Source organism: Camelus bactrianus, chromosome 18, assembly GCF_048773025.1.
Source record: "Camelus bactrianus isolate YW-2024 breed Bactrian camel chromosome 18, ASM4877302v1, whole genome shotgun sequence".
NCBI lineage: Eukaryota > Metazoa > Chordata > Mammalia > Artiodactyla > Camelidae > Camelus > Camelus bactrianus.
In genome coordinates, this window is record NC_133556.1 from 23,724,272 (window position 1) to 23,737,105 (window position 12,834).

The window sequence follows — 12,834 nt, forward strand, 5'->3', positions numbered from 1 at the left end:
CATCAACTCTGGTGTATCCTGAGGCCTCTCCCTGCCCCCTGCCCCAGGGATGGGCTAGGCAGTGTCTCCACCCTGTGGCCTGAGGTCCTCCCTTCCCCATCCCCCACACCAGGGCCTCTCTCTACCTCCAGAAAGATCTTAACCCAATTAAAATGAAGTGCCTACTCGTGGGGACTTGGCCTTCAAATTTACACCTCCTTCTCACCCCTTTGCTGTGGCCTTGATCTGTATCTTAGGATGGGTTCACGGAATCATCCCAATGGGGTGGGAGTTGGGGGACATGTAACTTTGGGCCCTTGGGGGGCTGGGGGAGTACCCAGAGGAGCTGTCCAAACCCAGAGCACTGCTTCCAAAGTCCAAGAGGCTCACTGGGCAGGAGGGAATCCGAGCCTGGGGACTGGCCCAGGACTGTGGGGAGAGTGAGTGCAGAGAGAGGCCTGACTTGGGCCTCCGAGGGGATCAGACAGGAGGGGAGGGCCCCCAGGCCCCAACCCCATCTGTTATTACACAGACCACAGGGGACCCGGGGCTCTGCCTGGACTCAGGGGCTCCTGTGACTCACTGTCCCATCACTGGTTCCTTGACATGCCAGCTCAGTGAAGAAATCCCCCTGCCCCTCCCACCCCAGCCATGGTGAGTGGGCTTTTCTCCTGGGAAGGGTGAGTCAGCGCTTCCCCTCCCCCAGCCTGGGAGCAGGGCTCCCCTTCTGTCTGTGGGGTCTGGGATCACACAAACCTGGCTTCACTCTGGCCTGTGTCCTGCCGGGCAAGCCCTTCACCCCTCTGAGTCTCCCCATAAAATAAGGAGATGATCTGACATGCATGGGACGTAGCCCACCTTCCATGTACAGTCACAGGGATGTCCACACGTTTTCCTCCTGCTCCCTCGTCTTGGCAAAGGTGAAGGACCCTGGGCTACTTAAAGGACTGGGATCGGGGCCAGGGGTCTGCATAGAGCTCGCCAGATATTCAACCAAGAGGCAGTCACCATGTTTGTCCCTCTGGCACCCCTCTGCCCAGGTGAAGCATATCTCACACCCACCCAGACCCTCCTTCCAGCCAGCCAAGGGGAGACTCAAAGTCCGGGGTGACCCTGGGCAAATCTCTTCCCGTCCCGGCCTCACTTTGCTCATTTCTGGGAACAGACTTGGACCCAGTGGCCTTGAAGATCCTTCAGTGTCCAAATTCCAGTATTCTTTTTTTTTTTTTAACAATTGTAAATTCAAATAGAATTCACATACTATGTATTTCAGCCAATGTAAAGTACAATTCAGTGATTTTTAGTATAACCTCACTATCAATTTTAGAACATTTTCAACATCTCAAAAAGAAACTTGGTCCCTATGAGCTATTGCCCTTCCCCCCCGCCCTCCCCACAGCTCCAGACACCACCGTCTGCTTTCTGTCTCCTAGATTTCCCTATTTGGACTTTCACAGGAATGGAATCTTGCAATATGTGACCTTTGGTGTCTAGGTGCTTTTATGTAGCATCATGTTTTCAAGGTTCACACTTGTCCCGGCACGTGTCAGTCCTTTGCACTTTTTACGGCTGAATAATATTCCATTGTGTGGATAGAATGCATTTTGTTTGTTCCTCTGTTGATGGACATTTGCGTGGTTTCTGCTTTTTGGCTCTTTGTGTGTGTGATTTGTTTTTATTTTAATTGAAGTACAGTCGATTTACAGAGTGCTAATTACTGGTGTACAGCATAGTGATTCATTTATACATATATTTCTTTTCATATTCTTTTCTATTATAGGCCATCACAAGGTTTTGAATATAGTTCCCTGTGCCATACAGTAAGATCTTGTTATTTATTTTATATACAGTAGTTAGTATCTGCAAATCCCAAACTACCAATTTGTCCCACCCCATCCCCTTCCCACCCAGTAACCATAAGTTTGTTTTCTGCATCTGTGAGTATGTCTCTGTTTTGTAAATAAATTCATTTATGTCCTTTTTTTGTTGAGGTTCCACATATAAGTGATGTCATATCAATATTTTTCTGTCCTTGTCTGACTTACTTCACTTGGTGTGATAATCTCCAGGTCCATCCATGTTGCTGCAAATGGCATTATTTTATTCTTTTTTATGGCTGAGTAGTATTCCATTGAATATATACACCACAACTTTATCCAGTCATCTGTGGATGGACATTTAGGTTGTTTCCATGTCTTGGCTATTGAAAATAGTGCTGCTATGAACATTGGGGTGCATGTATCTTTTTGAATTAGTATTTCCTCTGGATATATGCCCAGGGGTGGGATTGCTGGATCATATGGTAAGTCTATTTTCAGTTTTTTAAGGAATCTCCATACTGTTTCCATAGTGACCACACCAACTTATATTTCCAACAACAGTGTAGGAGGGTTCCCTTTTCTCCATACTCTCTCCAGCATTTGTTTGTGGTTTTTGGCTCTATGAATAATGCTACAGTGATAGTGAACATTCCTGTATAAGTTTTTGTGTGGACATAAGTTTTCAGTTCTCTTGGGTACATACCTAGGAGGGGAATTGCTAGGTCATAGGGTAACTCTGTGTTTAACTGTTTGAGGAACCACCCAGCAGTGTTCCACAACACCATTTTACATGAGGGTCGTGTTCAAGTTTTCATACTCACTTCTCTGTTAGAGTTTCTGGGATTAAAAAAAGAAAAAAAGCATGCCCCAGCTCTCACATCGGGAGGAGATCTTATCTATCACACAGGCCCTATTACATTACATAGGGCCTTTTTTTTTTTTTTTTTTTTGAATAAGAACGTTGGGTCTCTGAGAAGTGATACAACTTGCTGGATACCAAACAGCTACATAGTGGCCAAGCTGGGATTTCCACCCAGGCCCTCTGAGTTCAGGATCTGTGAACGTGACCGCCAGTCTGCACTGCCAGTGCCCCTTGTCCCTGAGCTGGTGGGAGCTGAGGTGCTGCTTTGCCCTCTGGCATCTCATGGGTGGAGGGTTCCTGTTCTTCTCAGAGAACCTGGGGGTGGAGTTTCAATGCTGAGGTCCCTGCCCCTGCCTCCTGCCCCAGGCCCCTCCTCTCATTTGGGACCCGTGCTAGTTAATGTTGCTGGAGCCTGTCTGGCTGATTAGCTATGGCTGCATTTCTAGGAGCTTCAAAATGAGCTGATTATCCAAACAGCAGTGCCCTTTCCTACCCTTGGCTCCCTTACTTGCCTACCCCTGGGGTCTGTCCTCAGCCAGAGGGCCTGGAAGGAGGGGAGGGACAGCTGCATGCAGCCATACTCCCGGCCGCCCCCAAAGGGAAGTCCCCTCATCTTCCAAACAGAGGAGGAAACACAGGAAGGCTACTAGGTCTGCCCAGGGGGTCTTTGGAGACCCCTCTGTGTCCTGGGAGATCTTCTTTTGAACAACTTTATGGAGGTTTACTTATTCCTCTTAATTCACTTGTTCAAAGTGCACAATTCTACAAATTTTAGTACTTTCAGAATTACACACAATCATCACCACCATCTAATTTTACATTTTCATCACCCCAAAAAGAAACCAAGTGCCCATTTGCAGTCATTCTCATGCCTACCCCCTCCCCACCCCAGCTCCAGACCATCACTAATCTATGTCTCTATCAATTTACCTTTTCTGGACACTTTATGTAAATGGAGTCATACAATATGTGGTCTTTTGTGACTGGCTTTTTTTTTTTTAACTTAGTGTATTTTTGAGGTTCACGCACGTTGGAGCAGATGTCAGAATCCACTCCTTTTTATGACTGAATACTATTCCATTGTGTGGAGACCACATTTTGTTTATCCATTTATGAGCTGATGGCCATTTGAGTTTCCACTTTTTGGGCTATTGTGAATAATGCTGCTATGAACATGCTCATACAAGTCTACATAGATGCATGGTTTCATCTTTTCTTTCATTTCATAGATACCCAGGCATGGAATTGCTGGGTCATATGGTAACCCTCTGTTTAACTTTTTGGAAGAACAGTCAAACTGTTTTCCAGAGGGACTGCCTTATTTTACATGAAGTTTCCAGTTCCTTCTACATTCTTGCATTGCTTTTATTGCCTGTCTTTTTTGTTGTGGCCATCCGAGTGGGTGTGCAGGGGCATCTCATTGTGATTATCATTGGTATTGATTTACGTCACCTCTGATATGCTAACTATCTTTTCGTGGTCTTGGTGGCCTGTTGTAAAGCTTTTTTAGGGAATTCTCCATTCAAATATTTTCCTCACTTCTGATTGGGTTACTTATTTTCTTCTTGTTGAGTTGTAAGAGATCTTTATATATTCTGGATACGAGTGTCAGGAGGGCATGAAATGTCTGTTTCCAGTGCAGGCCCTGAGGGAGTGGTGAGAACCCAGAGTGGGTTTTTGCCTGGACGGCTGGGGCCTTCTGGAGCCAGAGTTCCACACTGGCTCTGCGGGGGAGGGCTCCGAAGTAAACCTCAGGGCTTCCGGGGGCCTCTGGGTCCCAGCTGGCTTGGGATTACAGTCAGTGTCGGGGGTGGGGTGGGAGTGGGTCTGATCATCTGACACTTGCCTGAGAAGGGGAGAGTCTCACCTCTGGCCCCTGACCCTTCACCCTTTTCCCTTCCAGTGAGGAGGTCTCTATAACCCTGGCCTTGGTCAAGCCTCTAAGCCTGTCCTCAACCCCAGCTCTAACCAGAGGGCATCAAAATGTCCTTTGGGGTTCACACCCAAGTATAGAACCTCAGGCTGGGAGCTATCAGCTCTCTAGGGCATCCTTTCCTCCATCCTCCTCCCACCCCACCCCCCAAACATTAGGAACTGTTGCTTTGAAGCTGCCAGTGTGAGCTCAGTGGTGACCAGACCTCGTTTTGTTCACCAAGCACAGCTTTGGGGAGAAGGGGGTGTTTCTGTCTCCTGAGAGCTGTGGTCCACCCTTACCACTTTGGGCCTGGGTCCTGTGAACTTGTGACCCTTTGCTGCAGAAAACCACGCAGCAAAAGGGGCTTTGCAAGGCCTAGGCAGGAGGCCTGGCTTTGGCCCTGGCACCTAATGTGGGTTGGCTGAGAGCAGCAGCAAGAGGCAGCCTGAGCAGAAGCCCTGGATTCAGATCCCCTCCCTGCCCCTCGGTGGGTGACACCATTAACTCCTGTACTTCAGTTTACTCTCCTGCAAAACAGGACATGGTCCATCTCACAGCGCTGGCTGTGGCCAAAGAACTAGGAGTCTGACTGGCTAAGAGTAACTGGGAAGGCGGTTCCGGGACATCCCCCCTTCATCCCCTAATGACTCCTGGTCCTCAAGCCCCACCTGGCTGTCTCCTCCATCACCCCCTCCGGGCAGGGAGAAGGAGCTCCCTTCTGGATTTCTGCAGCCTCGTGTATGGCCCGAGTCCCAGCACTGGTCACACTGTCTGCTCTGGTCTGTCTGTTTCCCCTGGCTGGTCCTGGGCTCCTGGGGGCAGGTGAACATATGCCGCGTTCACTTCTGTGTTCCTGGCTCCTCATTTGGCCTGGCCCAGAGCGGGTGACTGGGACTGAATGGCTGGACCAACAACCCCTCCTCCTGTGGTGGTCCTGGGTTCGATTTGGAAGGTGGGGTGCAGGCTCACAGGATGGCTGGTTTCATCCTTGTCTTAGGGAGCCGGGGACCGTGCAAGTCTGGGCTCAAGACCAGCGGGGGAAGCCTGCCGTGCTGGCTCCTTCTCTGCTGTCCCTGCTAGTGGGTGGGCGGGGATTTTCTGAGAGCAAGGCCAGCCTGGCTGGGTGCTCGTGCTTGCCGATGCTCCAGAGCCTAGGGCCTTTCACCATCCTGACTTGTCACTGACGAGGATTTCTCACCCAGCCCAGCCCTGGGTGGCTTGCGGCTTCTTGCCAGACGAGATTCCCAGCGGAGTTGCACCACCCCATGGGGTTTGAGTTTGCTGTTATGATGCTTCCCTTCCTAAAAGGAATGAAATCTGGTAGGAAGGGGACCAGGACAGGGTGCATGCATCCTGGACCAGACTCTCCCTCTCTGGAACCTCACTGGGTGGCCTAGCCTCCTTATTCCTGCGTCAAGCTTAGTGGATATCACACCACTGTCATGCTCTGTGGGTTTCTTGATCTTTTAAATTGAGCTCAAATGCATATTAATCACTAGCAGTCAACACCCCTGCTCCTCCACCCCGTACCCACCTATAGCAAGATAAGAGATGTACAAATACTTTAAAAGGGTAATGCAGTGGCTTATTCCCCATGAGCTGAATTGCCTGGATTAGAATCCAGCCTTGGACCGTCACCAAGTGACTCTCGCCGCCTCAGTTCCTTGCCTGTCCTGGGTTTCTTGCGAAGATACAGAGTCATAATATACATAAAGCCTGGTCCACACGCGCTCAGTGAATGGACACGCTGGGCAGAGGTGAAGGGGCCCTTGCAAAGCCCTCGCTCCCTGAGCCTTCCTCTGGTTCCTGGGTGTGCTGGCCGCCCTGTGGCTGACCTCCCCCATGGGTGTGAGGTGACAGCCAGCAGCTAGGGGCCACCTGCTTCTTGCTTGATGTCCTGGGGTGAGGAAGCATTTCTTCCCACAGTAGGTGAAGGAGAGTCCTAAGTAGGGTTGCCAGGTAAAATGCGAGACACCCAGTTATTCAGACACATGATGAGTAGATTTTTAGTATAAGTATATCCCAAGTGTTACATGAGACATACTAATACTTAAAAAAATTATTTTGTTGTTGTACTGAAATTCAAATATAACTAGGCGTTCTGAATTTTTGTTTGCTAAGTCTGGTCCTGATTGTCCTCCACCCCGATCCCGGGGCTGGGGCCAGTTTCAGGCTAACAGATTTAGGATATGCAGGGTTGGGATTGCTTTAAGCCAGTCAGGGTCCATCACCCCCAACCACCCAGCTGAAGGGGCTGCTTCCCCCCTGTTGAGAAGGTGTCGGTTACTGTGGGTCCTTCCCTTGCCCACCAAGAGAGAGACTTTGCATGGAATGAAAAGTGTACAAATTCAGGCAACGTTTGAATCTCAGCCCCTCCTTGTCCCTCTTTAAACAGGAGTCTTGCCCATTTCACCGACGGAGAGACTGAGGCAGGGAGCCGGCTGCGTCTTTTCTGATAGTGGGAGGCCGTTGAACTGCTCAGTACTGAGCATCATCTGTCAGCATCTTTTCATCTGTTAGTGTCTAGGATTTTTCTGGGGCTGGATTGGTGTTGTTCACATCCATTAACCGTGAGCATAAGAGTGCCCCCCACTTTTGTCCAGAAATGGGGAGGGCATTGCTAGTCATTGTTATGTCTTACGGGGGGCCCAAGATGGGCCAGCAGCCATCCTGGAGCTTTCCAGAAGTGAAATCCCCTCTGCTTGTGATGGAAGCTCAGACTTGGGAAGTGACCAGCCCATGGTCATATGGTGACTTAGCCACAAGGCTGAGGCTCAAGCCCAGGGCTCCTGGCTTCTCACCCAAGTGGGGTTCTTTCTACTCAGCCACCCACTGCCAGCTAGACTTGGGTTTCAAGGTTTCTTCCCAAGGACAATGTGGGGACGCTCAGCATTGTAATCCCACATCTCTTGCCTGCTGCACTCAGGGCTGAAGGAATGTGCCAGAACCCCCCGCCCCCACCTTTAGAAAGCCTGGAAAGGGGACCTCCAGGGTCTGGGGTTTGAGGAGGAAGTGACCGAGGCCCTCTTCTAGGAAGCTGGGCAGAATGAGCCACTAGTACTCCTGGTGAGATCTGTGATGGTTTTAGGTAGTATGTGGAGGAGCCATGTTTTATGTCTATAGTTACTAATTTACCATAAAGCTGTAGGTGGGGGAGGAGTATAAGCAGACTGATTTTACCAGGTAGTGATAGACTATTTCCATTTCAAATAAATAATAAATGTTTTTTTTAAAGTGGTCCTATTACAAAGGGTATTAGGCAAGTGATGATGGAGATGATATGGGTGGCTACAACAGACCTTAAAGGCTAGGGAACCAGTGATGACATTGGGCAAAGTGGCCTTGGTGGAAGCAGTTAGAAGCCAAAGCCTCCACCCTGGGCTTCCTGCCTGTGGCCGAGCCAAGCTCTGCTGATGGGGTTGGAAAGAGTGAGTCCCAGCTGGCCTGCCTTGGAGGGCAGGGTGACCGGGAGTGGGGCCCTGTGCCTGCCGCACAGCCACGCCCACCTGGCAGGGCCAGCAGCTCCCATGTCCCTTGGGGATTGATCCCCGAGACCCTCATGTGGGTCAGGGGCCTGGGGCTTCCCATTCCTGGGCTGGGGCCCCATGGAACAGACTCCCACTGCTGCTATCTGAGGGAACCCCTTGGGGCTGCATCAGCTCCCCTCTGGGTCCCCCCGCTGCTTGCATGGACCTCAGCCTGGCCCACATGTGGTCTCTTGTCCTTTGGCAGGACTCCAGGTGGTGGAGTGGTGCGGGCCGTCACTCACTTTGCAGGTGTTTCCTGAGCAACCGGCACGTCTGAAGTAGTATAAAGTTCAGACTGCCAGGGACTGGGTTCCAGCTCCAACACCTCCTTGCTGAGTCTCTCTGAGGCCTTATGCAGATTGAACAAGATGAAACAGAGGGGCACGTCTAGCAGGGCCTGCATACAGCAAGCACCAGATAAGTGTATATTCTTGGTGTTGCTGTTGTTCAACCCTGGACTCCCAGCCCACAGGTCTTCCTTCGTTCTTCATTCACACGCATTTTGAGAGTGTCCCAAGACATCAGGCTGTAGGCTTTGGATGGGCAGAGAGCCAGGTGCCACCATCATCGGGGAGGCAGGCCAGTAACAGGATAGCATTTCCACCCATCTGCTCCTTCCTTGCTCGGGCCAATGCCAGGCGCAGTTAATAGGATGTCTGAGAGACCAAGAAATGGGACAGAGACCCTTTGAATCAAGCACCTTCATGAAGGAGGATCAGTCCTGGCCGGGGGGAGGTGTCACCCTTGTCACTGCTTTACTATGAGGGTAGAGGTGCTTTTTCTAGGGGACAAGGCCCCAGATAAAGGTCAGAATGAAGAAAGAGGGCTCCCTGGGACATGATAAGACTGGGCATGACATCCCTTGGACACTACAGAGTTTGCTGTCCTTCCATGGTGGAGATGTCTTGATAACAGGCATGCCCTTGACCCCTTCCAGGGGTCAGGAGCATGGCCAAAGGTGCAGACATATGCACTGCTGATGGGATCTGCTTTTACAGGTGCCATGATAGCACTGACACTGGGTACACAGGGGCTAATTTGACCAGGGGAGAAGGGGGTAAAAGAGGGGCAGGGATAGTAGCCGGTGGGGGAGACATCTGCAGAGGAGTTAGTCTTGGGACAAAGCAGTGAAATCAGTCTGGGGACGACTAATACGTCTCCCGGTGAGGCGGAAGGGGCAGCTTGTGCAAAGGCCCTGGGGTATGAAAGAGCCATGATGTCCACGCAGTTGGGTGGCTTGAAGCCCATCAAATGTTGTTGCTTTATGGATGGAGTAAGGCTGGGGTCAACTGAGAGATGGGTGCACTACCTTTCTGGGCACCGTGTGTGTCTCCCTGCCCGCAGCTCAGGTAGGAAGATCACTGGTTTCTGCAGAAAATGTCCCAGTGCCTTTCTTTATCTAAGGAACGTTGTCATCTGGGGTTTAAGGAAGATTGAGCCTCTTACTGCTTCCTGTGTTTGCAGACCAGCTAGAAGGGCCTGGGGGCAAAGGTCGTCTCCCCTGGAGGCTGTCCCCTGCGCCAGGCCCTGTGCTCCATGACCTGTGCATGTGGATCAAGACGTCCCTACAGCCACCTCTGGAGCAGCAGGAAGCTGTCCCTGGCCTGCAGCTGGGGCCCTCCAGCTTGTTCTTTCCTCCTCTCCTTCCCTTCCCCTGGGGCCTATGGAGAGGGGTTGGGGGAAGGCAGATGGGGGCCAGGTCTTGTGCCTTTTCTGCTGTGTGATTTTCATATAGGACCCTTGGCCCTCATGGAGCCTCAGTTTCTTCATCTGAAAAATGGGAACACCACTGCCTGCCTCCTGAGTCTGTTTCAAGTGTGAAACAAGGCAAGGTTTGCCCGGAGTGTGCAGAGCTTGACTTGAGCTGGACTCAAACAGCTGGCTGTGGGGCAGATGCTTCAGCCTCTGCAACTCTGGAAACTGGAGCCACAGCGCAGAGCTACTGGGATGCCTCCATGCCAGGCCTGGCGCTGGGCACTGGGCTCCCAGGGGAGGCCAACACAGGCACATCCCCATAAGGTGCAGGGGCGCTGTGGAGGCCCATATTTAAGACACAGCACTGCCTTGCACCTGCTGTGTGTTTTTTCTCAGATGTGAGTAATCTCTGAAGTCCGAGTGTCTTCCAAATAGCGCATTGGGCATTTGTTTATCGAGCAATGGCAGAGCATGCGTTTATTGGTACCCAGGCGCCCTTGGGACCCTGGGGATGCAGCAGAGAAGGAGACATGAAATCCCTGGCTTTGTGGAGCTCACTTCCATGGTAGGGGGAGATGGAGAGAAAGGAATATATTAATAAAGTTATGTCAGCGAACCGTGCGTTCCAGAAGGAAATAAAATAAGGCAAAGGGGGAGAGAGTAATGGGGGAGGGGATCTGGGGAGACCTGCCCTGGAGAGTTTTCGAGGGAAGGCTTCTCTAGGGTGACTTCTGAACTGAGCACTGAGTGGGGGAAAAACACAGGGTCCAAAGATAGGCATCTGCAGCTGAGGCAAAGGCCCTGAGGTATGAAATAGCCTGTGATGTTGGCCTGATTGGGTGGCTTGAAGCCAATGAAGGTGTCACTTTACAAAGGAGTAAGTAAGGTTGGGGTCTGCCAGGAGATGTGTGCTCCCTACCTACAAACCCCAGCTCAAGCCGTGGTAAGATCTGCATTCAAGGCAGAGGGAGTGGCACACGCAGAGGTCCTGAGGCAGGAGTAAGCTTGGCATATTCAGGCGCTGAAAGGTCACTGAGGCTGTTACAGAGTGAAATGAGAGAGGGGTTAACACTTGGAGAGGTTGCCAGGGGTCACATCATACTGGACCTGCAGGCCTTGGGGACAAGTTGGAATTTGAACCAGTATATATACTTTTTGTCTCCCTAGATGCTGCTCTTGGATCAGCAGTGGCTTAGAATGGAGGAAGGGGGTTAATTCAGTTCCATCTGCTACTTGCTTTCAGTAGAGGCCCTTGGGGGCCCCAGGGAACTGAGTCCCCCTACCCTGGGGAGCTCAGGAATGCTATTCTATGAGGCAAGGCTCCCAGGGTGAGGGGTGGAGGAAGGTGGAAACCATTGTCTGTGTCTGGGGAGCTGCTGCCACTTCAGGATTCCTTGAGGGCAGAAGATGAGAGAGGGACCTGGGGAGGTGGCCAGAGGCCAGCCACCTGGGCTCTACTCTATCTGAGGCTGAAGGGCAGAGCTTGCCATGGACAGGCTTTGTGTGGCTTATACAGCACCTACACTTCTATTTATATTTTTGGAATTGCAGTGTTTAGAAATCCGGATTTGAAACAATCCAGAATTTGGACTTGCTTGAACAGTGGAAAACTGCGGCAGCCCTGAACTCACATTCCCACGTGACAGGCACCAGTTGGAATTGAGTGACAGCTGCCCCGTATCAGAGGGGCCTGTGATGGCCCCTTGTCCAGTCTCCACCACTCCCTATTGTCTCCCACCAGCCTCCCTCACTCCTTGGTCCCCAGTCTGGTCCCCGAGGGCATGTAAGTTTATGGTTTCTGGTGGGGGGCAATGGGGAGCCGTATTGGGGGTAGGAACCACTGAGGCTGGAGTGGGGGCTTAGAGGGGACAAAGCGTGCCATGAGCCCAGGGCGATGTGATCACCCCACCACCCGGTGCTGACAAGTCTTGAGCCCAGGCAGTGAGCCCAGGCAGGATGGAAGGATGGCGCATGCCAGCCTCCAGCCCAGACTGATGACACTCTGGGGGTTTGCCTCCTTGTTCCGGGCAATCTCCATCCACTGCCCCATCACACCCCTCCAGCTGACCTTTCATCCACAAGAAACCTCTTCATGTCTGGATCAGACTCTCCATAAACTGCACCATAAAGCCGGCAGGAAGGTTGTCATCAGCGGTAATTGAAGGCTTTCCACCCTACCCAGGGGCACCCCCTGCACAGGAGCCTCCTTCCTGGATGTGTGGGTGGTAGTTGAGGCCTCTGTACGGTCCCCAGAGCGTCGCTATCCCTGTGTTCGCCCCTTGCCTGCTTGCACGCTCTTCCTTAGTCATGAACCACTAGCCAGGGTTCTCAGTGACTCAGCACCCCGTGCCGGTAGCGTCTGTGGAAACCAAAGCTCTTCGGAGCTTGGCAGGAAAAACCTGCAGGGCCCAAGGTGTCGTTTCCAGTCTGGGGTCTCCCCCAGCACCACCGTGGAGGGGCCATGGGGGGCGGGGCAGAGTGGCACCAATGTGCATGGGTCCCCACGGGCCTTGGGGCTGGAGAGTCACCTCTGGTTGCCTCTAGCTGTTTCTCTTTCCTTGCACACTGCCCTTGTGTTCTTGCGCGCTGTGGCCTTCTTTGTGGGGAACAAGGGCTTCAGGTAGGAAAGGAAGTCCCAGATGGCTGCGGGATGTGCTGGGCGCCGATCGCAGCTCCAGGCCTCCTGGCTGGTGCGCCTGCCTAGCCCCGTTGTGGGAGGGGAAAGCTGAGGCTCAGTCCCACAGTGATAGACAAGCTGGCGTTCTTTCCGAGCTTGCAGGCAGGAGTCTTCCTCTCTGCCTCCAAGTCCCCACCGCCATTCCCTGGCTCCTGTGTGACATGTGATGTTGACAAGGCCAGGCACTGTGGTAGGCTGCTTAGGGGCGCCCTCTCTGCCCCCCACCCCCCAGCCTGGCCATGTCTGACTAGTCCTTTGCAGTGGGAGTGCTGGTCTTTGGCCTGGGCCTGGGGCCTGGGCTAGCTGGGCCCTCCATCCTCATCTTTCCGGCCCAGCCAGTGGCAAGTCTTCAAGTGGGA

The 12,834-nt window shown here is 52.2% G+C and overlaps 1 long non-coding RNA gene across 3 annotated transcripts in view; it reads left to right on the top strand.

Annotated features, from left to right (window-relative positions):
- Positions 1-12,834, top strand: part of LOC123618565 (uncharacterized) — a 160,439-nt gene that overhangs the window by 28,955 nt on the left and 118,650 nt on the right. The window lies entirely within an intron of this gene.